At 50.6% G+C, this 26356-nt stretch overlaps 1 pseudogene; it reads right to left on the bottom strand.

The window, feature by feature from the left end:
- Nucleotides 1-55: 55 nt before the first annotated feature.
- Nucleotides 56-15981, bottom strand: LOC120667710 (annotated as a pseudogene).
- Nucleotides 15982-26356: the final 10375 nt, after the last annotated feature.

Raw genomic sequence — 26356 nt, forward strand, 5'->3', positions numbered from 1 at the left:
ACAAGCTTATTGTACACACTCAAGCATAAATAAATTCTTCCACATCAGTTTTAAACTAGGTGATAGGCAGTGGCCGTCTCTTATAACTTGCCATCACTTTCCCTTTAGGCTCTGGCGTTAACTTTCTCCAATCTGTCTCAGGGAAAGGGGATATCAACTTAAGCTCAAAGTTCCTGAGCAAATGGCTCCATATCACCTTAATCTGCATGTAAGCATAAGCCTCACCAGGACAAGTATGTCGTCCACAACTAAATGCTGCATAAGTGAATTTACCACCAACTTTGTCCTCCTGCCTTTCACGGCCGAAACGGGATGGGTCATACACATCAGGATCCTTGTAAATGTGAGGTAGGTTACTGTTAAACAGTATCGGGTTTGCTACGGTATGCCCTCTTGGGATCTCATACTTGTGACCTTCTTTGGTTTCTACCGTGAAGTTCTTGTGTACCTTCCGAAAATCTACTGCTGCTGGAGGGTGCATCCGTAGTGCTTCCTTGATGCTGCAACGCAGGGTCTCCATGTCTAACAGTACATTGTAGTCTATACGGTCCCCGTATTTTTTAACAATTTGTTTCTGCTCCTCAACCACCGCTGTCAAGGAGCTTTGCACTGCTAAGTAGGTGAGCTCCGGTCCACGTACTAGCAGCTGTGCTTGTGTGCTTTCCACCAAAGATTAAGAGTATGATCATACCCGTGACCTCTTCTTCAGTTGTGGAGCGGCCATCTTTATACTTGGCATCTACCAAGTTTTGCAACACATCTTCCTCGACTTGATTGGAGCACTTCCGAGACCTCACGATCTCAGTGAATATTTCTGAAAGCTTGGAGTGCGCTCTATCACGCCTACGGTTCACTGGAATTGGGGCATATGGGAACAAAACACTTGATAGGGACATGCCACTGTCTAGCTCATGAAACAAAGTGTGGATCTCATCGAACATCTTATTCCGAACATCCTTTCCAAGTAGACACCGACTTGATATCAGCATGAATAACATACTGAACTCATGTTTTAAATCAATTATGCCATCCTGTCCCCATTTTGCAAAGTATCCCTACAGAGTACATTATTATATTGTAAGTCCACTAAGCTCGTGGTGATGATATGATAGCAAATGTGAACTCGATGCATGGATGCATTCAAATAAGTGATATATAATGCACCTAAATGCTTTCTAAGCTGGTTTGCCATGTAAACTAACTGCTTTCTCCTTATTAATAAATGCCGGAATCTGTCCAGGTCTTTCGGAAAAAAAAAGATTAACAATGCTCGACTTCTGATCTCCACCAACAATAATATACAGCAAAAAACAGATTTTCTTCCATAAAAGAAGTATACATGAATATAATCAGATGGTTTAAAAATTTGTGCACAGTAATTTATGGTATACATACCTCGACTTCTTGAATCATAGGACCAACATGCACCCTCAACTTTGAAGGACGTGTTAATGCATCACTGTAGAAGCGGATCTGCTCATATCTGGTGGTAAAATCTACACCGTAGCCTACCTCTTTGCCAAACATGGGTAACATGAACTCAAGCATATTACCATGACTGATCTCTGAGTCCGGTCCTTGAAAATAATGACTTAAGTTCTCTGGTCCAACCAAGAATGTTAGCTTCAGTCCAAAGAAACTTATTGTGAAAACACTCCCCATCCTTTTATGTCGATCATGGATCGTTGCTCGTAGACCCTTTGTAAGGACCATAATTATAAATCGTATGAGAGATATGCCATCCACGACAGGTGGAGTTGGCATAGTACATCTGCTTGAGCCAAACATAATTCTTCCTTTTGCAATCTTTATGGCTACCGCAGAAATGAGAACAAATGACACTGTGAACCACACAGCACTATTTGTTACATCCATATTGCTATATCAGTGCTGATTGATGGATCCAATCAGCTTGACAATAGGAAGATTACTGCAAGAACCTAGGCATCAGTTGGCAGTAGGAGTATACCAAAGAGCATAAATAAATGGCCTTACATGCATGGCCAAACAAAAGCAAGAAGGGAATGGGTTGATCTGGTTTAGGAGCCACATAATAAACATATATATGGTCCAAACTTTAAGTTGAGAGAGAGAGAGAGAGAGAGAGAGAGAGAGAGAGAGAGCCAAAAGCGCAATCAAATAATTAGCTGCTGTAGAAACAGGAATAGAAACGCATACGTTTAGATCGATTCAGCAACAAGCTTTCCTCTCAAGTGCATCAACTTCAAGTTGGGCATCGATGAGGATTGCAATCCCACATACATACGCTCCCTCCTCAACTCAGATCAGTAGCTATGAACTTACGCAGCTATATATATAGCTGTGGATTAGCTAGTGTCCAAAGAAAAGGACAATCATACAGCGGGGCCAAATGAATACAGCCACCATACGTCACTGACTAAACAAAATTTACTACTACAAAAACGATTTTTAGGGGCGGACGTGATACCCGCCCCTAGTTTTCGTAGCTAAAAATCGAATTTGTAGAGACGGGTAATATGACCGCCCCCAAATGATTTGTAGGGGCGGGTCATGGGTTCATCCGTCCCTACAAATCGATTGATTGAATTGAATAAGTTGATTTGTACGGCTAAGTTCCGCTGTGCATATTTCATCATAAAAATTATATCTTGATAGTAGACGGGCTTGTGGTGGTGGCCGGTTGGTTGAGATGTTTTTTTATTATTTTGCTGTTTTCAAGTTTTTGTAATATTTTTATTTTCTAGAAATTTATTTGCCCGCCTCTACAAATGGATTTCTAGGAGCGGGCACGTTACACGTCCTTACAAATAATTTTTCTAGCTGTGAGAAACAGAGGTGGGTACCGTATGCTCTTCCCTAGAAATATATTTTTCACCCCCCTAAAAATATTTTTGTAGTGGTGTGTTTTCGCGCTAGTTGTCTACCAATTAAAATTCCACCAATGTTCAGAAAAAAATTGCTTGGCATTCGAAACATCAGGGACCTTCAGTTTGCGTAGCTCATATATCAGCCGCCGGTGGCGACTTTGTCTACGACCCAATAGCTGACATGTATTCGCTAAAATTATGCATACGTTGCATTGTACTCCGAAATACGATTCCAACGACCTTGCTTTGTTTTTTGAGAAAAGACCTTGCAGTTAATATAACAGAAATAATCCAAACGCATATGCGACAGCGTAACTTAAGAGCAGGATCAGTTTTAGGTGCTATGAGCATCATCCGATCGCTTACGTTTGGTGTTTAATTATTTTGTTTCCTGGAGGTTGAGATCGATGTCCTACGTACTGTCTGCTGAGAGCTGTGATAGACGCGCCCAGTTTATTTCTTCCATGCCTTCTGTTGTCGCCTTGCAATTAGTAATTTAGTAGTATCTTCTTAATACTCTAAAATTAAATTTAGGTTGTATGCGTGGCTGCTTCGCAAGATACAGATGCTACAGCTGGACTGCCGGTGGATTACAATATTGGTTCCGCCTTCCCCATAGCCCAGTTTGTGTTTTGCGTGTAGGCCACCTATTCTTGACTGGGTACAATATTTGTTCCTCTGAAAAAAAAGTTTGGAGTTAAGTTGATTGGGAGGGGGAGGTAAACCCTGGGTTTGGTCCTCCATATAAGAATTTATACCAGAAATTATTTCATTATTATAGCGGGCTTGAGTATCGAGGCGGGGCACCTTGTTATTTTTAGAAGTGATCATGTTAGTGCTAAAAAAAATCAAGTCCAAAGTTCTCAAAATATAAATAACACTGATACATTAAAGGTCTTTAATTCTTGACATTAGTCCCAATTGAGGTTGGGCCCAGGACTATGAAAGTTCAAAATAGACTAAATATAGCCTGAACGATCCTAAAACCCCCTCAATGGAGTCCAATGGCTAGGGGGCGGGAGGGCTCTTTAATCTTGGATGAAGTCACCAACCAGAACTAAAATGTCTTTTATATATTAGTTGAAACTTGAACATAAACAATCCCATGTGAAATTACATATGTTGTGTATGTGCGGTGGTAAAGAATCTATGTGCAAGATAAAAAGTTTTGATCGCAGAATTAGATGTGCTTATGTCAATTAATTTTTTGGACTAGCAACCGGGAAGAATGTGGTTTGCTCTTCAGATCACGAAATACTATGGATAATTGGGCAATCATCGAGCGCAACCAAACGCTTGAAATGGTGTGCTTGTGGCTGCGTTTGTGCTGGAATGTACCAATTATTACGATCTCTATCCAGGCAATGAGAAATATTGTTTCCCTAGTTTAGGTGGTATTATTGTAGTGCAAACAATATTCTATTACCATGTCTTAACGAACCCAAACGGCTGTGCGATAGCCGCCATTTGCCACAGAAATAATCTAACTGCATTGACTTGCTCGCATGATTCCGACCCTGCAGCAAAGATAATCCAAACGCATATGCGACAGCGGAGCTTAAGATCAGGATCCTTCTTTTTTTATTTTGCAAGTGAAAGAGAGCTTTATTTACTAATTAGAAGGGTTACAATCATTGTTGACAAGATCAACTACGCACGCAGGCGCACGACCCAGCCAAACTGCAGTATGAGTTGTCCTTCTAGTTAGATGAGCTAACTCATGAGCAACTAGATTACACTCTATTCTCACTTTGGCAACACGCCAATCAGGTAGCATCCTCGCCTGATCCTTCGCCTCCTTCACAATGAAGGAGATCGTTGAGCGGTCTTCCTTATCTTGCATGGCTTGAATTACTCGTGTGCAATCTGATTCCACAATGACTGGCCTTTGCGTCCACTGAGCAGCTAGCCGAAAACCCTCCAGACAAGCTCGGGATTCCGCTTCCGTTGCATCAGGATCCTTCTGGTTCTATGAGCATCACCTCTACGATTTGGCGTTTATTTTTTTTAAATTTCCTGAAGCACATGACGTGCTGCTGCCATCAGCTCAGAGCTGACGCGCGCTCCAGTTTGTTTCCTTCATGCATGCCTTCTGTCCGGGATCCAGCTTACCAGTCATCAAGCTCGCACTTTGTCGCCTTGTCATTGATACAGATGTTGTTGGAAGTATGCGTTTAAATAAAACTAGATTTTAATTCGAGATAAATTATGTAAAACAATATTACTGCTATATATTTCAGATAAAAAAACAGACAGATCAAAATGAACTGAAATAAACCCATGTATAAACCCATCACACTTAGCACTCCGTCCTCATGCAAACATGATGCAGTGCAGGTCGTAGTTGGGGCAGCGCTGGACGAAGGTGATCGGTTTCGAGCGGTCGTGCAATTGCGCTACCGAGAAATTTTATTGTCGTCCCTTGTGTAGTTTCATAATGGCAACAGCTCGGAGATATCATTCACCCTTCTCCTCGGTGCACGCTAAGGAGAAGAGCCTGCAAGACTCAGCAGCTTATATTAGTATCACAGCACAGATCACCAGATGAAAAAAGAGAGAGGAGGATGTGGGTGTTTCGTGTGGACTTCTTATGGAAGAGAAGGCAGCCCTTTACTGACTGTTTTCTCGATAAATCCACCACAAATTAGTAGTAGGAATCACCCATGTAACTCGAATTAATATTGCTCATTTAACTTGGGATTATGGTATTGAGTGCGTAATAATCACATCTAATGACAGTTGTCAAATGATTAATATGCAGATGGAAAAAGTTCACACCAACCTAGCTTGGCTGCTCGTTGCGTCCTAAGTCACAAGTCAAGTGGTTCCTCCCGCAAAAAATATACGCACATATGTGCGCGCGTACGTTGTGTAAACCAGTCTCATTCTTTCTTTAGTTCTATGTTCAACCACAAAGGCTCTTCATTTAAGTTGGCTTGCACCAACTCAAACTAGCAGTTTTGCACTATTGGATGTCATGAACTATTGCTTTGATGTTTCTAAAATGGACTTCTCATGGGCCTATTTTATAGCAGATGTTATGCCTAGAATCAAGTAGATGTTGTGTGTACATATTTATTACCTCATCAGCTTATGCTTATCTAGATCAATAAATATTTTAAAAAGAAATTTTTTTATATGCCACAAAATTATAACTATTCCTTACCTCTTACATACACTGCTACAAAATTCTTAACCGAGGCGGTTAAAAATGATTAACCGAGGTGGTTTTCGCAACCGCCTCAGATGAAAGGTGACGGTAAATGATTTTTTCGATGCGGTTTTGCTGCCCGCCTCGGTTAATCAAATAAAAACATAAACACCCGCCGAGCCCATCATCGGCCCGCCGAGCCCATCACGACCCATCTGTCGCCGCCGTCGCTGGATCCCGCCGTCGCGTCCCGCTGCCACCGCCGGATCCGGACCTCGTGCGGGTGGGGGAGCTGGGCACTGCTCATTGCGGCGCCGCCGCACGGGCACTGCGCCCCACCAGGTCCCATGCTCGTTGGAGCGCCACCACGTGCTGCTGGGAGGGAAGAAGGGGAGAGGGGGGGGAGATGTTTGATTTGTCAACTTTCCGCCGAGTTTGGGAGCATCAGCTGTTTCGGCAGGTTGATCGTCGAGTTTTGCCTCTGGTTCCTTGGGCGTGATTAGGTGGCCAGTGAAGCCGCCCGATCCGTCAGCCGTACAGGCCCAAGAACCAAAGACGAGGGTTGTTCCTGAAGGCACGATGTTGGCGTCGCTTGATTCGGCCATCGAATTCGCTAGTGAACTCGCCGAATCCCCTACCAGGCGCGCCAACTGTTGGTGTTTAGCCGCCAAGCCTGCTTAGGATACCTTTAACAGTAGGATTGTAGGTAAGGAATAAACTAGCTCTGGAACTCGATTGTGCAAGGAACACAAAGATTTAGACAGGTTCGGGCCGCGATGTGCGTAATACCCTACGTCCTGTGTGGTTGCTTGTATTGTCTTAGGTCTTGTTGTGGTTGTCTCTGTTTTGAGGGGGTCCCTGCCCACCCTTATATACTCTGGGGGGATAGGGCAACATGAAAAGTTCTAGCCTATTACTGTTGGAGTCCAACTACAAACAAACTGGGTTATTTCCTTGTACTACGACTAGTTCTACGCCTATTCGGGTAGTTACAAAAGAGATAATGTATATCCATGTGCTATCCCTTACTCTAGAACATTTTATGCATATGAGCAGTCCTGCTGCCCCGGATCTGACAGAGAGGGTGGAGGGGAGCCTTGGGGGGCGGGGGAAGGAGCTGGGTGCCACGTGGGAAGGAGGGAGGGAGAGAGAGAGAGTGGAGGGAGGGAGAGGGAGAGGGAGAGGTGAGGGGGTTAGGGTTTGGGTTTATTTATATACTCTTCTCAGTAATCAGGTTCATATGTGTTTTTATTGGGCTCGGTCTATTAACGAAGGCGGGTCTTTACGTCCGCCTTAAAATAGGGGTATTAACCGAGGCGGAGCATTTTAATGGTGCCCGCTATAACATACCGTAAATTTGTATAATATTTATTTGTGCAAAAGTGGATTTTCAAAAAAAAATTGGGTGCAGTGTGAAAGGATAGAACAATTTAAGAATAACTCTACTCATCCTTCTCTTAGCAACAATAAAATCAAACTGTAAATAAGGATATAAATGCTAGTGTGTTTGGATCTTATTGGAATTTATGCCTGCCCATTGTTTAAATTTATTTGGATAATTTTTTGTTTGAATTTGAGTGGATTTCTAATTTGAATTGGCCATTCAAATTAAAAATCAAAAACTAACCTAAACCCTAAACCTAATCGTGCTGGAACCCGCTAACCTACCAAGCCCAAAAACCAAACCAACCCAACCCACCAAACCTACCTAGCCCGCTAACCCTGAGCCAGCCCAACTCGCAAAACCCGCCTGCAGCCCAACTCCTGCGCGCGCTCGCCCCTGCGCGGCCCAGGCCGGCCCACACCGCTGCGTCCCTTAGCCCAGCAGCGCCCGCTCGCTCGCCCGATTGCCCCGACCCGCTGACAGGTGAGCCCCATCTATCAGCCGCACACCCCCGGGGAACTATTCTCCTTTCTCTTTCCTCTCGCCGCGCCGCGCACGCCAGCCACCTCCCCCCCTTTTTCCGCCGGTCGCTCCTGCCCCGCTGACGCCACAACCTACCGCCTGCACCCCTTGTCGACCACCTCCCGCGCGCGCGAACCTGAGCCCGGAGTGGAGAAGGCTCATATGCACGCCACGTGCCCCCACGCCGCACCCGCTCCATCCGCGCCGCTGCCTCGGCGTCCGGGTCCGTCAGTGCCCTAGCCGCCGCCGATAAGAGACGCATCGGCACCGCTACGAAACTCTAGAGCCCAATTAGGGTTTCCCTTTCCACCATCGCCAATTGAAGAAGGAAGGAAGAAACAAAGGTGTGAGGGGGGAGGAGAAGGGGGGAAGAAGGAGGGGGAGGAGGAAGCCGCTGCTGGAGCTCCGCCACCTCAACTCGTCGACCTCGCCGTAGGAGCGCTGCATGGCATGGCATCACCAGGCCTCTTTGCACTGCCTCTCCGCTACACCGAGCCCCGTCGTCCACAGGCCTGACGGTGAGCTCACCGCCGCACCTCTTCCTCCGCCCTCCCCTTGTACCGGCGAGCCTAGGCCACTATAGCTGGACCCCAGCTGTCCCTAGGACCTACTTGCCCCGTTTTGTGCCATCTGCAGGGACCCGACGCCGCTCCGCCTCCCAAATCCCGCCGGTGCCGCCCATGGTCTTGCCGTGGTCGGTGATCGAGCACCGCCGCCGTCGTAGCAAGCCATGCCTTGCATGTGCGGCGCACGCGCAGAGGCACCCATGGCAGGCCCTTTTGGACGCCTTGGCACCTAGGCCCGCCACCGCCAGCCAGCCATGGCCACACCAACGCGCGCATGAGCACCCCCAGCCAAACGTCGTGGCCTTGGACACCCCCAAGCACGCAGACGCCCAAGGTAGGGTCTTTGTCCCATTTCGCCACCGGACCAAGCCGTCGCCGCTGCCGAGCCTCATCGCCACTGTGTTTCGCCGCCGCTGTCGCCGCGGGCCTACCCTGTCGGGCACGCGTGCTCGCCTGAGCCGCGCAAAGGGCCAAAGGTCGGGCCTTTTCCGGCCAGGGTGTGCGAACGCACCTCGCCGTCGCCGCCGTAATCGCTTCGTGGCCACGCCAACGCCACGACATCGCGAGCCTTGGGATTTTTCCCTAAGCACCTTGCGTGCTGTTGACACACACACCCCTTGGAACACACATATGCGCGATGGAGCCACACTGGATCGAAGAAGCACCGCACCGGATCTAGTAGCCACTAACAGGCGGGGCCCGGTTGTCAGAGAGAAGGAGACGACACTGAAGCGTCCACTCATAAGAGAAGACTTAAATGTGTTACAAACATCAGTCCCAGGAGGCTGATGACACATTTATTACATCAGATGGTTCATTACCGTACAACTCTACGCGGTAGTGAGCAGAGAAGCGCCACTATCGTGAGGATTACAATCCACACACACGCAACGATATTAAATATAAAAAGATCATCAGAGTCTTGCGCCATGCGGTATCTCCTGTGGGTGACCCTAATCCACAGGCAAGGCTGGGTGCAGGACGGTACCCTACTCAATGTCCTCTGGAACGAAGTCTGGGTCTTCCTCTGTAAAAATTAAGAATGGGGTGAGTACAAACGTACTCAGCAAGCCCAACCACACCCAAGGAGGGGGTATAAATAGAATATAATGCACAGGGTAATTCAAGGATAAGGCTAGGGTTTGATTTGCGGAAAGCAATATTTTATGCATGGGTTCATTTGTAAGAAAGCATTTTCCAAAGGCAGTTTTCTTGTACCGAGTAACACGAGGGGTTGATCCACACATGATCCAAGTTTTAAGCTACTACCGGACTCCTCATCCGCCGTAGCACATGGTACAACTGCCGGACATATTTCCAAAACAACTCACGCCAGCCCATCCCAAAGTAAACACTAGTTATGTGACCACACCGTAACTCGCCCAGTACCGTGGGCACGGCTATTCGAATAGGTTCTTAACTCTGCAGAGGTGTGCAACTTTACCCACAAGCGGGGTACCGCAACTCGATCACTTTAGTGTCAGTGCAGATCCCAACAAAGCCATTACCCACCTTAGCTAGACCTGACTAGCCATCACGGGATGCACCAAGGGGTTATCGACCAATCACAGAGGTTCTAACCGGGGTATAAGTCACACAGAGCTAATCCCTTCTCCTTGATCACATGTTGCTCTTAGCTGTCCTGATGGCTATCAGACTAACTAGTGGGGTTTATGCTAAGACGTTGCCCATACAAACAAACACACAATCAAGAAAAAGAAATAAAAGTTTTATCGTTGAGCTCGAATCGGAAATAATTAAGATATGGAGATAGAAGTAATATCTTTGGATAATTTCTTAATGGCATGGCCAAAACTATGCTAGGAAAGGCGTGGTAAAGTTTCAGGTCGATCGGAGATTGTTTGGCGCATGAAATGACATGTCAGAGAGGGGTTTAGGGTTGAATAAGGATCCAGGGGCTCATTTGTAAATTGTCTGGAATAGAAAAGGACTTAGTTATAATTTCTAGAAATATTTGTGGCATACTAAAAGGTGTAAGGGCTTATTTAGTATTAAGTTTATATGGTGGAAGGGTTTATTTGTGAATATAATAAAGAGCAGGGGTTCTTTTGCAAAAAGGGCAAAAGGGTGGAGGGGCTCTTAATTAAAAAGGAAAAAGAGCAGGGTGTCTGGGAAAAAACGCCCCCTTCTTCCTCCTTCCCCCGCTAGAAAACAGGGGAGGGGCGGCGCTCCGGCGGCGGCCTGAGGCCGGCGGCCCAGGGCTCGACGGCGCTTCGGGAGGAGAGGGAAAAGGGAGAGGGCAGCACGGGGAGTGGATCCCCGGCTGCGGCTCGGGCGGAGATGGCCCGAGGCGCCCTGGCCACGGCAGCGGCGGCCAGCAGGTGGCGGCGGTCCTGGGCCGGAGCCCTGGAGGCTTGGTGGCGGTCAAGGGGAGGGGGAAAAGGGAGAGAGGGTCTCGGGGAACATGTTCCCCACCTCGATTTGGGCCGGGGCGCAGCGAGGAGGTCGGTCCACGGCGGCGGGCGGCGAGCAACAGAGGTGAGCGTGGCGGCGGCGCTGGGGGCTTGGGAGGAGGTTGTGCGGCGGTGGAGGCGGCTGTGGAGCTCAGAGGCGAGGAGGGAGGCCTACTTATAGGCGTGGAAAGGCGGTGGTGGCCGGTGAGCGGTGCGGGACGCCATTAATGGAGCTCCGGCCGCTTGCTCGTGTCGTGACGCGGTGGCTCGGGCGGCGAGGCGGGCACAGGACGATGGGACATCTCGGGCAGGCGGCGAGCGGCACAGGCGACGCTGTGCGAGCACAGGGCGACCGGCTGCGAAGCGGGGCGCCATACGTGGGCTCGGCGGGGCACGCGGCGTTGCGGCTCGGGCACGGCTCGGCGAGCGGCGCGGGCACGCGGAGGTGGCAGCGGCGGGTCTTGGGGGCGCGTGGAATGCGTGCGGCGCGCGTTGACAGGCGGTGGCGAGCGGCGCAGCGTGTGGCACAGCAGCGGCACGGCGAGCGGTGCGGCGGCGTGCGTGTGTGCGTGCGTGTACAGCAGTGCCCACGCAGTGGGGCAGCAGCGTGCTTGGGGTGCCGAGAGCGGCCGGGGCGAGGGCGAGTGCGCGCGCGGGAGGCGATGGGGGGTCGGGCCGGTGCGTGCGCGGCAGAGGGAAGAAGGAAGAGAGAGAAGGAAGGAGAGAGGAGAAGAAAAGAAAAAAAAAGAAAATGGAAAATGGGAAAAAGAAAAAAGAAAAGGAGGGGAGAGAGAGAGAAAAAGGAGAGGGAGATGGAGAGATTCGCGCCGCGATCGCGGCGCCGGTCGGCCACGCGCGGCGTCGCGTGCGCGCGCGGACGAGGCCACAGGGAAGCAGTTGGGGGTTGGGAATCAGGCACTTGGAACAGAGAGAGATTCCGGAAAATAGGGTTCGGGGTTTATTGGGGTTTTGAGCTCAACGACGAAAAGTTTTGCGAATAAATATTTTTAACGCGTGTCTTAATTTGGTTGATTTTTCGGGATGTCACAAACCTACCCCACTTAAAATGAATCTCGTCCTCGAGATTCGGCTGGCTCCTAAACAGATGGGGAAACTCCTTCACAGCGTCTTCGTGTTCCCACGTAGCTTCTTCTACTCCGTGTCTGCTCCACTGGACTCTGCAAATCTGTACTTCGGAATTTCTCGTTCTCCTCGTTACAGTATCCAGAATCTTGACCGGTATCTCCTGATATCGCAAGTCCAGCTGCAGATCTATTGCTTCTATTGGCACGTGTTCCGCCTCGGGTACCTTTAAACATCTTCTTAATTGCGAGACATGAAACACCGGGTGTATATCCGACATCTCTTTCGGTAGCTCCAGACGGTACGCTACTGCTCCGACTTTCTTCAGAACTCGGTACGGTCCAATGTACCGAGGGGCCAGCTTTCCTTGTACCTGAAACCTTTGGGTTCCTCGAATGGGTGAAACATTGAGATACGCGAAATCTCCTGGGTTGAAACTTATTTCCCGTCTTTTCTTGTCCGAGTAGCTCTTCTGTCGAGACTGGGCTGCTTTCAGCTTTTCTCTAATATCGGCAACTCTTTCTTCTGCTTCCTTTATGAGTGCGGGTCCGACTAGGGCCCGTTCTCCAACTTCTGACCACATTAGGGGAGTTCTGCACTTTCTCCCGTAAAGAGCTTCGAACGGTGACATGCCCAAGCTTGCTTGGTAACTATTGTTGTATGAAAACTCGGCATAGGGTAGACTCTGTTCCCAATCCTTGCCATAGGTAAGGACACATGAACTCAACATATCCTCCATAATCTGATTCACTCTTTCTGTCTGGCCATCTGTCTGTGGGTGATAAGCGGAGCTAAAATCTAATTTGGTGCCCATGGCTTTATGTAATCTTTTCCAAAATCTAGAGGTGAACTGGGTCCCTCTATCTGAAACAATTCTGCTAGGTACACCATGTAACTTTACTATGTTTTCCACATAGAGCTTGGCTAGCTTTTCTCTGCCGTAGTTGGTTCGTACGGGTATGAAATGAGCCGATTTAGTGAGTCGGTCCACTATTACCCATATGGACTCATGTCCTTTTTGGGTTCTGGGCAAACCTACTACAAAATCCATTCCTATCTCATCCCATTTCCAAACTGCTGGCTTCTGATGTTCGGCCTTGATCCTTTGACAAGTATCACAATGGGCGACAAACCGTGCAATATCCGCCTTCATTCCATTCCACCAATATTTTTGTCTTAAGTCCATATACATTTTGGTGGATCCTGGGTGGATGGAGTAGGCCGAGTTATGGGCTTCATCCATGATTGTTTGCCTGAAGTCTCCTTTCTGGGGCACACAAATCCTGTTTTTGTACCACAAGGTTCCCTCATCATCTACTCTAAAATTCGGTGCCTTATTTTCTCCAGTCTGCCTCCGGATTTCCATCAGCCCCTTGTCCGAACTCTATGCCTTTCTAATTCTGTCCTCTAGTGTGGATTGGACGTTCAGCACTTGGCTAGAACCTCGAGGAATAATGTGCACATTCAATCGTGCCATTTCCTCTCGCAGATGATCCTCCTTGGGTCCATAGGATTTCCGGCTTAGGGCATTAGCTACCACGTTGGCTTTTCCGGGGTGGTAATGGATTTCCAAATTATAGTCCTTAACCAATTCCAGCCATCTTCTTTGCCTTAAGTTCAAATCCGGTTGGGTGAAGATATACTTCAGGCTCTTATGGTCAGTATAAATCTCGCACTTATTTCCAATCAAATAATGCCTCCAAAATATAAGTGCGTGCACTACGGCTGCAAGTTCCAGATCATGGGTTGGATAATTCTGCTCATGACGTCTGAGCTGGCGAGAAGCATATGCAACGACTTTCCCGTCTTGCATGAGTACACAACCCAATCCTTATCGGGATTCATCACAATAGATGACAAAATCCCGATGAATGTCCGGTAGGGTCAGCACTGGGGCGGTTGTCAACCTATTCTTCAATTCTTGAAAACTCCTCTCACATGACTCTGTCCAGGAGAATTTCTTCTCCTTCTTGAGCAGCTCTGTCATGGGCCGGGCTATCTTGGAAAATCCTTCAATGAATCTCCGATAATACCCAGCTAATCCGAGAAAACTTCTGATCTCACTGACGTTGGTCGGTTGCTGCCAGTTGGAGACTGCTTCGACCTTCTCGGGGTCCACTGCTACACCTTCCACGGTCAGAATATGATAAAGGAAAGCTACTTTCTCCAGCCAGAATTCACATTTGCTGAATTTGGCATATAACCTGTGTACTCTTAATTTTTCCAGAACTACTCTCAGATGTTGCTCGTGCTCCTGGACACTCTTCGAGTAAATAAGTATGTCGTCGATGAAGACTACGACAAACTTATCTAACTCATCCATAAATATCTTGTTCATGAGGTTCATGAAATAGACAGGGGCATTTGTGAGTCCAAAAGACATCACAATGAACTCAAATTGCCTGTATCGTGTGACAAAGGCTGTCTTTGGGATGTCGCTCTCTCTGATCTTGAGTTGAAAATATCCTGACCTCAGATCGATCTTGGAGAAGTACTTGGCCCCTTTTAACTGATCAAAGAGGTCATCGATCCTGGGGAGGGGATACTTATTCTTAATGGTTACTTCGTTCAGTGCCCGATAGTCTATGCACAACCTCATACTCCCATCCTTCTTCTTGACAAATAAGACTGGTGCTCCCCAAGGCGACGAGTTTGGTTTGATGAAGCCAATTCGTTGTAATTGTTCTAGCTGCTTCTTTAATTCTGCCAATTTGGAGGCTGCCATCATATAGGGTCTCTTGGCTATAGGGGCAGTTCCAGGGACAAGGTCAATAACAAATTCTATGTCCCTATCGGGTGGCATTCCTGGGAGTTCCTCCGGAAAAACATCCGGGTACTCATTTACTACTGGGACTTCTTCTAAGGACTTGGCTTCCATGCTAAACACCATTGGGTCTGATCCACTTACCCAGGTATGGCAGGTCACTCGTACTCCTTCCGGGTTTGTCAGGTGTACCACCTTGTCCGTACAACCTATGAGGCCATTGTGTCGGCTTAACCAGTCCATTCCAAGGATCACGTCTATTTCCTTGGACTTTAGTACTACTAAGTCTGCTAAAAATTCTACCCCACTTAAATTGATCCTTACCCGTAGACAACCTAGTTGACACTTGATGTCACCCCCAGGCGTCCGGGTTATTAGGGGTGTTTTTAGTAGTACTGTAGGTATGTTATGCTTTTCCACAAAACTCGAGGATATGAACGAGTGTGATACTCCAGAATCAAATAACACTGTTGCAAGAGCTGAGCTGACTAGATACTCACCGAGCACTACGCCCTGAGCTCCTTGAGCCTCCTGTGCATTGATATGGTTGACGCGGGCTCGTCCAAATGACTGCTGGGGCTGCCTCATCTGCTGACTGTTGTTGTTCGTGTTGTTGTTGTTGTTGCGGATGGGCACTTGGTTGGCACCTGACAGCACTGGCCTTGGTCCATTCACTGTATTAGAGAAGGCTGATGTGGCAGGCTTGTTCTTGGCATATGGGTAGTTGGCAATGAAATGCCCTGTCTCCCGGCAGTTGAAACAGACCCTAGCATTGCTGTTGTTGGTGGTGACCTGGCTTGCAATTCTCTGCGGAGCCTTCATGGTGTTTTGGCTCCGGAACTGCGTGTTAGAGGCTTGTGGGCCTGTCACTTGAGATTGAGTCCTATACTGCATTGGAGCCTGATACCTTGGTGTAGTATAGTTGAAGCTTCTTGGTTTCTGGAAGTGATCCTGCTGGCGGGACTTGCTTTCCAGAAACTTGCGCTTGTTATATTTCCTTTCATCAATTTTGGCCCTCTCTGTAAGAATAGCCTTGTTCATTAGTGTGTTGAAATCCGGGTAGCTCTGTGGAGTAAGCAAGGTCAGAAGTTCTGGGTTTAATCCTTTCTTGAACATATCCTGCTTCTTCTCATCGTCATTCACCTCTTCCGGGGCATATCGGGCCAACTCCATGAACTGATGGGTGTACTCTTCCACTGACATGCTTCCCTGCTGCAGAGCGCGGAAATCATCTGCCTTGCGCTTCATGGTGGCCGAGGGGATATGATATCGGCTGAATTCCTTCACAAAGTCCTTCCAGGTGATGGTGGAGGCATCTTCGGCGGCTGCACAGTAATTCTCCCACCAGGCTAAGGCAGTCCCGGTGAGTTGGTGTGCTGCCAGCAGGACTTTGTCTCGGTCCTGACACTCGAACGGCTCGAGCTTCCTCTGAATCACATGCAGCCAATCGTCTGCATCCAAGGGGTTGTTGGATCCGGCAAAGGTGGGCGGCTTGGTCCTCAGAAAAGCCGTCAGCTTGTCATTCATGGTTTGCTCTCGGAGCCGCTTGTTTACGAGAGCATTGGCCAGTGTTTCCAAGATGAGGGCCTGGTTGTGAATTATCTGGGCCAAATCTCCGAGGGGTGGAGGTGGTGGCAGTGGCACTTCTCCTTGATTCTCTCCTCGGTTCTGACTCACTTCCTGTTCATCCTGGGGAGGGTTCTGTCCATTCGGCTGCACTCCCGTGCCAGCGACTGCAGGGTTCCGAATGCGGGAGGCCATATGTAAATTGGGTAGAGTTTTTGTGAGATTGGGATTAAGTGATGTTTAAGTTATTTAATTCGAAATTTTGAAATGGCAGAATCTAACTTCTACCGATAAGCACACAACTAACAAGCACACAAACATGGCAAACAACAAGCACATACAACTTCATTACTGCAAGGGAGGGTACAACACGAGGACAAGACTAAAACACGTACTACACGACCAGATACAGGTTCATACTTAAGGGTACAACTTAAGCCAGGGAAGCTGGGAGGGTACAACACTAGAATGGCGTCGGGCATTCTACTCGCGGGGCGAGCCTTCTTCTGGGGCGGAGTGTGCGAGTAGTCCTTGCCCACCGTCCTCTAGGTTTCCATTTGCCAAGGGTTGCGTAGCAGTTTCTCCTTCATCGGCGGCAGTAGACCTTTCAGGGTTCTCGGGTGGGGCTTGTGGGGTTATCACGAGTGGTCCCCATCCTATGACGGGTGTCCCGAGTAGAACTTGGTATTCCCCAATTGCCGGGACTGGGGTTCCACTTCTGGTCCATTCTTGCATACGCCGGTCTCGGGCTTGCCTGAGGCTCTCCTGAGCAACTGCTTCACTGCTGACCGCGGTTGCGGCTCTTGCCTTGGCTTGGGCTGCTCGTACCTGTTGCAGTCTCACCGCGAGCTCTGCTTGCTCGGCTCGATGGGTCTGCTCCCTCAGAATGTTGGCTTGCTCGTCAAAGAGCTGATCCAAGGCGGCTAGGTAGGTAGCCACTTGGTACAGAGGGTCCTCTTCATGGCGGCGCTGTTCCAGACTCCTCATTCGAGCTTCCCAAACTGGGGTTTTGATGGCCGGCGGAAAGAACCTCATTGGCGTGGGGGCTAGGTGTTCTTCGAAAATCTGGCACAGGTAACGGAGCGCCTTTCTGATGGCCAAGGGATAGGTGTCTTGGTGCCTAAATCCCGTAGCGGTCACTCGCCAAGGCTGGATGTCGGGGTAGCGATCACTCCAGACGATGACCAGGATCACCCTGCAGCGGAGGGTACCATGGTGCTCGTACTCTCTGTTGTAGTACCTTGGGCGTTCCGTAACGCCAAGGCTCTCCAGGGCGTTGATCAACAGGCTGGGGAAGCCAGGTGCAGCTTGGCAATTGCCCTGGGTCCATCCTTCCTCAGCCATCTAAAAACAAATATAGGGTGAATAAACTTGCACATTTATTTGGGGTACACAAAGGGAGTAGATGATATTTATTATTGCAACATGGTGGGATACAGACTTCATAGATACACGATTATTTGGGCAAAGGTTCTAGCTTGGGGTGCTACTCCTATCATGGGGATTCTTCCTCGATCCTAAGAGGGCGCTTCTTCAGTGGAAGATACTGATCCATCACGTCATCTTCGATCTGAGTACCTTTATCCCAGTGGGTTTCCTCGGGTTCTTCCTCTTCAGTCTGAGTGCCTATGTCCCAATGGGTTTCTTCGGGTTCTTCTTCTTCGGTCGGAGTGCCTACATCCCATTGAGCTTCTTCGAGTTCTTCTTCTTCTTCCTCTATCCACCCACCTATTCCTCTGCGAGCTTCGTACTCTTGCACTCGGGCTTGGAGAGCGGCTAGGGAATTCTCGGCGCGTGTGGCTCTTGTCTGTTGTTCTTCCAGTTCTGCCTCACACTCTTGCATTTGGGCTTGGAGAGTGGCTAGGGAATACTCGGCGCATGCGGCTCTTGTCCGTTGTTCATCCAACTCCTAGGTTGCCTTCTCTGCTCTGTGGACCTGTTGCTTCAGTTGTGCCGCTTGTTCGCGGTAGAGCTCATCTAGGCCAGTGAGATAGATGGATAGGAGGGAGACCGTATCTTCTAGGTCTTGTTCTTCTCTTCCAAGTCCTCTCATCCAAGCAATCCATGTGCGTCCTCTTCCTTCAGTCGGCGGGAAAAATCCCATAGGAGTCCGCTGAAGGTGGTGCCTGTAGATCACGCGTAGACGTCGCAGGGCTTTGCGGGCGGCTTTTCGATAGGTGTCCGAAAAGTGAAAACCAGTGGTGGAGATGAACCAGGGATCCACATCAGGGTAGCAGATGCTCTTTCCCACGAAGACCATCAGGTCGCACCGAAGAGTGCCCTTGGAGTCGTACTCCCGGTAGACGTACTCTGGTGGGTCCACCACTCCAATGCGTTCCAGGCTGAGTATCAACAACTTAGGAAGGCCGGGCTCTGCGTGACAGATTCCGCCAGTCCATCCATTGTCAGCCATCTGGAACAGGGCAAGAACCAGCAGTGAGTGTTTGTGTGAAAGAAGGATTAAGGAAAGAAAAGTCCTAATGTGAAAGGGCCAGAAAAAGGGTTTCGCTCCTAGGGTCACGTCCTACGGCCAACCTATGGCTCTGATACCACCTGAAGCGTCCCCTCATAAGATAAGACTTAAATGTGTTATAAACATCAGTCCCAGGAGGCTGATGACACATTTATTACATCAGATGGTTCATTACCATACAACTCTACGCGGTAGTGAGCAGAGAAGCGCCACTATCGTGAGGATTACAATCCACACACACGCAACGATATTAAATATAAAAAGATCATCAAAGTCTTGCGCCATGCGGTATCTCCTGTGGGTGACCCTAATCCACAGGCAAGGCTGGGTTTATAAAAACTAGGACAAAAGCATGCATCAAAGGATGAGATTGAACTTGCCGTCTTCGAATCCTTCGGGGAGGTCCTGGTCGAAGCACTGTCCTTCGGGCTCGGGGTCGCAGAACTGGTCCTCGTTCACTGGCTCGCAGTACTGCTCGTCAACGGGCTCTCCTTCGTTCACACCGTGGTCTACGACGCATACAAACAAACACACAATCAAGAAAAAGAAATAAAAGTTTTATCGTTGAGCTCGAATTGGAAATAATTAAGACATGGAGATAGAAGTAATATCTTTGGACAATTTCTTAATGGCATAGCCAAAACTATGCTAGGAAAGGCGTGGTAAAGTTTCAGGTCGATCAGAGATTGTTTGGCGCATGAAATGACATGTCAGAGAGGGGTTTAGGGTTAAATAAGGATCCAGGGGCTCATTTGTAAATTGTCTGGAATAGAAAAGGACTTAGTTGTAATTTCTAGAAATATTTGTGGCATACTAAAAGGTGTAAGGGCTTATTTAGTATTAAGTTTATATGGTGGAAGGGTTTATTTGTGAATATAATAAAGAGCAGGGGTTCTTTTGCAAAAAGGGCAAAAGGGTGGAGGGGCTCTTAATTAAAAAGGAAAAAGAGCAGGGGTGTCCGGGCAAAAACGCCCCCTTCTTCCTCCTTCCCCCGCTGGAAAATAGGGGAGGGGCGGCGCTCCGGCGGCGGCCTGAGGCCGGCGGCCCAAGGCTCGACGGCGCTTCGGGAGGAGAGGGAAAAGGGAGAGGGCAGCACGGGGAGTGGATCCCGGGCCGCGGCTCGGGCGGAGATGGCCCGAGGCGCCCTGGCCACGGCGGCCGGCGGCCAGCAGGTGGCGGCGGTCCTGGGCCGGAGCCCTGGAGGCTTGGTGGCGGTCAAGGGGAGGGGGAAAAGGGAGAGAGGGTCTCGGGGAACTTGTTCCCCACCTCGATTTGGGCCGGGGCGCAGCGAGGAGGTCGGTCCACGGCGGCGGGCGGCGAGCAACAGAGGTGAGCGTGGCGGCGGCGCTGGGGGCTCGGGAGGAGGCTGTGCGGCGGTGGAGGCGGCTGTGGAGCTCGGAGGCAAGGAGGGAGGCCTACTTATAGGCGTGGCAAGGCGGTGGAGGCTTGGCGGGACGCGGTGGAGGCCGGCGAGCGGTGCGGGGCGCCATTAATGGAGCTTCGGCCGCTTGCTCGTGTCGTGATGCGGTGGCGCGGGCGGCGAGGCGGGCACAGGATGATGGGACATCTCGGGCAGGCGGCGAGCGGCGCAGGCGACGCTGTGCGAGCACAGGGCGACCGGCGGCGAAGCGGGGCGCCGCACGTGGGCTCGGCGGGGCACGCGGCGTTGCGGCTCGGGCACGGCTCGGCGAGCGGCGCGGGCACGCGGAGGTGGGAGCGGCGGGTCTTGGGGGCGCGTGGAACGCGTGCGGCGCGCGTTGACAGGCGGTGGCGAGCGGCGCAGCGTGTGGCACAGCGGCGGCATGGCGAGCGGCGCGGCTGCGTGCGTGTGCGCGTGCACGCACAGCAGCGCCCATGCAGTGGGGCAGCGGCGTGCTTGGCGTGGCGAGATGCGCGGCCCAGGGCAGCGTGCGCGCGGCAGGCGGCCGGCCGGACGGGGTGCGCGGGTGCGTGCGGGAGCAGGATGCCGAGAGCGGCCGGGGCGAGGGCGAGCGAGCGCGCGGGAGGCGATGGGGGTTCGGGCCGGTGCATGCGCGGCAGAGGGAAGAAGGAAGAGAGAGGGAAGGAAGGAGACAGGAGAAGAAAAGAAAAAAAAGAAAATGTAAAATGGGAAAAAGAAAAAGAGAAGGAGGGAGAGAGAGAGAGAGAAAAAGGAGAGGGAGATGGAGAGATTCGCACCGCGATCGCGGCGCCGGTCGGCCACGCGCGGCGTCGCGTGCGCGCGCGGACGAGGCCACAGGGAAGCGGTCGGGGGTTGGGAATCAGGCACTTGGAACAGAGAGTGATTTCGGAAAATAGGGTTCGGGGTTTATGGGGTTTTGAGCTCAACGACGAAAAGTTTTGTGAATAAATATTTTTATCGCATGTCTTAATTTGGTTGATTTTTCGGGATGTCACAGACACTGACACGTGGTACCAAACTGTTAGTGAGAGGAGGCGGGAGAAGAAAAGAAAAAGAGAGAGATAGAAGGAGTTGGGCCGGATTCGGCCCAAATGACCTAGGAGCGGATCAAGCCCGAGGCCACTTCTAGCCCACCAACCCGTTAGCATTTTTCTTTTCCTTTTTCTTTTTCTTTTTTCGAAGCACTGACTCATGGGTCCCACCTATCGGTGAGACCCAGCCGCTGACACGCGGGCTCGGCTGACCGCGCGACCGGCGACCGGGGACCGGTCAATGCTGACGTCAGTAGAGCCGAGCCCCTAGATGATGTCATGCTTATGTCAGCATTCCACTTGGAACGTCCAGAGGCTGCCATGTGTCCCAAGTTTTCTTTTAAATTTTTGAAATAAATTTATTAATTCAGAAATTCTTTTTAACTTCAAAAATTCATAATAAATCAACAGGAGCTTCAAAAATTATGAAACTAGTTTCATAATTTTTCTAAAACCATGATCTACACGTTAGAATAGGTTTTGAGTGCTATTTTTGTCTTATTTGAGAGTTTTGTGCATATTTGTACTTTGGCCCCTATATTTATATGTAATTGCGAATAGGACCCACCATCGAAGAGCTGACCAAGCACCAGGAGTACCAGGAGGCCCAGGAGTTCTTCAAAGAACCACGAGGTTCACATCTATCTCTGCTCTTATCTCCTATAAACATCGCATGCTAGATATGCTATCGCTTTACTTACTGTTGAGTGAACCCGCATGACTTGTTTATATACCTACTCCTTGACCACCTACTCCGGCATTATATGGTTGAGAGAACATGAGTGCATTGAATATGAGTGGCATAATGGGATATATTCTAGGCGTGAGTGGAGTGCTATATATTTATGAGAAGAGGGTGGATAGGGTTATACCGCGGGAGTGAGCAACTTAACTCGATCATCAATCGAGGGCTGGGGCATGTGTTGGTTATGCCCTGCGAGTGCCTATGGTAGGTACAAGTGTTCCTGTTGGGGGGAAGTGATCCTTCGGGATCCGAGGTAGTATAGGGAAGGTGTATGAGGGGTAATACCTGTGATGGGTGCCATTCGCGGACCGTTGCGGTGGAGACGCACTTATGACAAAGATGCTCATTTCGGCAAGTAAGGACCGAGTTAGCTGGACCTGGAGAAGGAACTTTGTCTACGTGCACACCATTTATCCTTTATGAGGAAGGATCCGGTCCAAGTTAGCTACGCGTGGCACCAAGTCTGCAGGAGGATAGAGATCAGTGCAGGGAGAGAGCCAGTATCGGCGTGAAGGGGTATTCGTCCTCACGAACCACGATACAGTAGGGAGAGGCTTCATAGTCCCGGTACGGTCTCTTGCGGGAGATCGTACCTAGACCCGGGAAAGCATGATGGTGGCCGTAGCCGTTAGTTTTCAGACAGTAGACTTGTGTCTTGCTATATGGGAGGGTATTCCCGACTGGCTACAATTCGAGTGGGTCCAGGTGTATAACCCCTGCAGGGTGTAAAGCTATACGTATAGCCACGTACTCGGTCATGTACGACTCTTGATCCAGCTTCGCTAACTAGAGTAATGTTACTTAACCTCTACCTTTTCCTAGTGATGTTTTCCTGCCGGTGTGCAGTTGAGGTGCGAGAAGAGGGAGTTCTCGTACCGATTGGGTGAGTGGGGATATTTGGAGGTGTGAGTAATCCGGGAGTGGGATGCCGGAATGGCCCGTGACAAGATGATAGATGAGTTTTGTATCTATCTGAGTTACTTCTGTGCATAGGAAACCCCTTATCTTTTCTTGGCTATAATTTTATACCGATGCATCCACAAAGTTGCATACGGATGGCGATGTGAACTTATCCTATCCTTGGAGATAGCATGGCAAGATGCAAGATCCGAGGAGGAGTACGACACCAACATCGACGGTTGGTACGACTGAGACTCGGGCTACACTCAAGTCTACCTGTGGAGGAGGAGTCCTGAAGATGGAGGCCCTAAAGACCTAATTCCGCTGTCGTTTTCTGTTTGCTGCGAGAATTAGCCCTACGGGCTTTGTAATGAGAACTATACTGAATCTGTCTGACTATGATATTGCCTGAAATGATAAATCTGTATGTGATAGCGTCTGATCCAGGGACTACCACGACGATACAGGGAGTCAGTATTGTCTTGCGGGATCCCGGTTCGTTTCAACCGCCTCCGTTAATGTATTTGGCGAGCAGTTTCTTTAACCATATCGGTTAATAAGAAATGACAACCAAACAGTTGGAATTCCTGCCTGTCTCGGAGTTGTTTAGAAAAGTTCGCGATAAATTATTTTTTTGTAGTAGTGATACCATTAAAAATTGACCATCCCTTCATTTTAACTAAGCTTTGAACTATTAATATTTCATCTTTTATATACCATTTCGTCAAATACACACCGTCAATTATCATAGATCCTGCCGTAGACCCGGCGCATCAGTGCCAGAGAGGAATAATTTTTTTCCTTTTCTTCCTTCCCTTTAGATGGAGGATAGAACCATGGAGGTCGTCCTCAGGACCTCAGTCGCGTACACCGAGCGGAGCAAGTGCGAGCACACCGACCACCTCCCTGATCCTCGTTCCGCGGCGCGGCGGCTGCGCTGGGGTGGGGGCGAGGCGGCGCATGGTCTCGTGGTGGAAGCGGCCCGCAGCCCCGCGGCAACATGACTGCCAGGGTGGCTTGCAGTAGTGCAGCGCTACTCCATGGCTGAGAAGAGGTCAAGAGGACGACCTCGGGCAGGACGCAGACGCAACGGGTGAGCTCGGTGGCGTGGCCGTGGAAGGCACCGCTGCGGTGGACTTGGTCGCAGGCCGCAGACAGGAAATAATGGAGAAGGAAGGCAATTAAGGGATCGGAAATGAAAAACAATGACAATAAAGGGTACAATTAATTTTTAACATAGGAGGAATTTACTCCATATAAATGGTTCGATCCAAACTGACTGGGAAAGATTGCTCTAGGGTGGATGTTCGTTGGGCTGAAAGTTTTGCCTTATTGGGTTGGAAGTTTCTTCCTGAAGGCCTCCTTCGCTGGGCAGTTCAACTCGCTAGGCTCTTTTTTTTTCTTCAGGCCCGTGTTTTTTTGCCTCCAGCCTGGCAGATTCAGCCCAGAATCCACGAGTTCAATGGGCCTTTGCGCCGCCGCCGCCGGCCGGAAGCAGCACGACAGCGCAGGCCGCGGGGGCTGGAGCTCCCGCCTCCGCCTCGCGCCTCCGCCGTCACGAGCTCCGACGACCACGCACGCACCACCGTCACGGGCTCCACGAGCGCCGTCGAACCGGAACCAGATCCTCTGCAGTTGGGCTTCTTGACTTCACTCTGCAATCACGCGATATCAGCCGTCGATCCGTGATCCTACGATGCTCCCGTGCTAGCGCTCGCGCGCAGCTCTCCTAGCCGCTGGCTCTTTCTCGCGGCTCTCGTGGCCGACGGCTCGCTCTCCACGGCAACTCATCCCCCCGCCTCCTCCCTCGTCCCCTGCGCCGCGGGCTCGCGTCCCGGCGAGGCGCCGCCGTGGGAGCGCCCGATCCTCACCGCCCAGCCTCCTCCCTCGTAGGCCTTCCCTGCTGGAGAGGATCAAGCGCAGCGGCAAGAGCGCAAGGGACGGCCCGCTGCTGTTTGGCACCCAATTGATGAAGCACGAAGGGAAAGACGACGAACTGGTGGTTGAAGCCGCACCACAAGGAGCAAAGCAATCGTCCCATCAGAGTCCCAGGAAAAGCAGCTCCGACGGCCGTTCAGGTGGACAAGGCCAAGCTCTACTGCTCCATGTGCGCTGCTTGTTGACGCCTCCCATCTACTAGGTCGGGTTCATGATTTGATTTCTGTGTGCAAGCTTAGCTTCTCTCATCTCTGCAATCTGCGCACATAATTTCGATTCCTAGTGGTTCATGGTCATCATCTCCTGTTGGCGTGCAGTGTGCGGTGGGGCACCTAGCGAGCTGCAGCTGCCGCGTCAAGCTCCCGGGCCGCCATTGCCGGACCTGCCGCGACCGCGGCACCGCCTCCTCCGCCTACGCGCACTGTCCTGGCCTCGACTTCTTCTTCGCCGACCTCCGCGTGCCGTGCGACTTCGAGCAGTACGACTACAGGGCCTATGTCCCCTACTTCCGCGGCGCCAACCACGGCTGCAGCTCCCTTCTCTGCTCGCCGCGGAGGCGCGGACGCTAGCCGCCCACCTCGCCGTCAACCACTAGTGGGCCCTCCACGACGTCGCCTACGGCACACCGCTTCCGGTCGCCGTGCCCTTGCCCGCGGCGGCGCCAGCCTCGGCCCCGACACGGGACCTCCGGCTACTGCGCGGGACGACGCGTCGCTGTTCCTGATGGCCGCGGGCCCGTTGGGCGGCGGCGCGCCGGTGTCGGGGGTGCTCGTCCAGGCCACGGCCAGCCCTCCGGCGCTCCCGCGGTACACGTGCACCTTCTATACGAACCCGCCCCCGGGCGCGGTGGCGCCTGGCCGGGATGCGAGCCCATGGCGCAGGGGACGAGGGAGGAGGCAGGGGATGAGTTGCCGAGGAGAGCGAGCCGTCGCCCACGAGAGCCGTGAGAAAGAGCCAGCGGCTAGGAGAGCCGCGCGCAAGCGCTAGCACGGGAGCATCGTAGGATCACAAGTCGACGGTTGATATCGTGTGACTGCAGAGTGAAGTCAAGAAGCCCGACTGCATAGTATCTGGTTCCCGTCGAACCATGCTGTGGCCCCGCATCGCGAAGGGGTTCTCGTATGAGGCGGAGACGGACAACGAGGTACTATGCTTTCTCGTACGCATCTACGCCGTTCAGTGTACGGAGCAGAGCAGGGTTAAAGGCTGAGGACGGGCGATCCAACCCCTAGCGGCTCAGTCTCGGCCGGATACGTACGGTTTGATTTCAGTGGCAAATTCAGTCTCAGCTTTTGGATGCTGCCAACTTTAAACCATATCACATAAAAAACAATCTTAATATTTAGAAGTGTTAAATGAAGTCTAATTACAAACTAATTGTAGAATCTTGGAGCTAAACTGCGAGCCGAATCTAGTGAGGTATATCAATTCATAATTAGTGGATGGTTCTGTAGCATCACTATAGTAACTAATGAATTAATGTTTACTTAATCCTTCAGAAGCTAAATCTAGGTGACCTAAGCTCTAGGAGTTGGGATAACTGTTGCAGATGTCTTCACCGTACAACA

Source organism: Panicum virgatum, chromosome 3N (assembly GCF_016808335.1).
Source record: "Panicum virgatum strain AP13 chromosome 3N, P.virgatum_v5, whole genome shotgun sequence".
Classification (NCBI taxonomy): Eukaryota; Viridiplantae; Streptophyta; class Magnoliopsida; order Poales; family Poaceae; genus Panicum; species Panicum virgatum.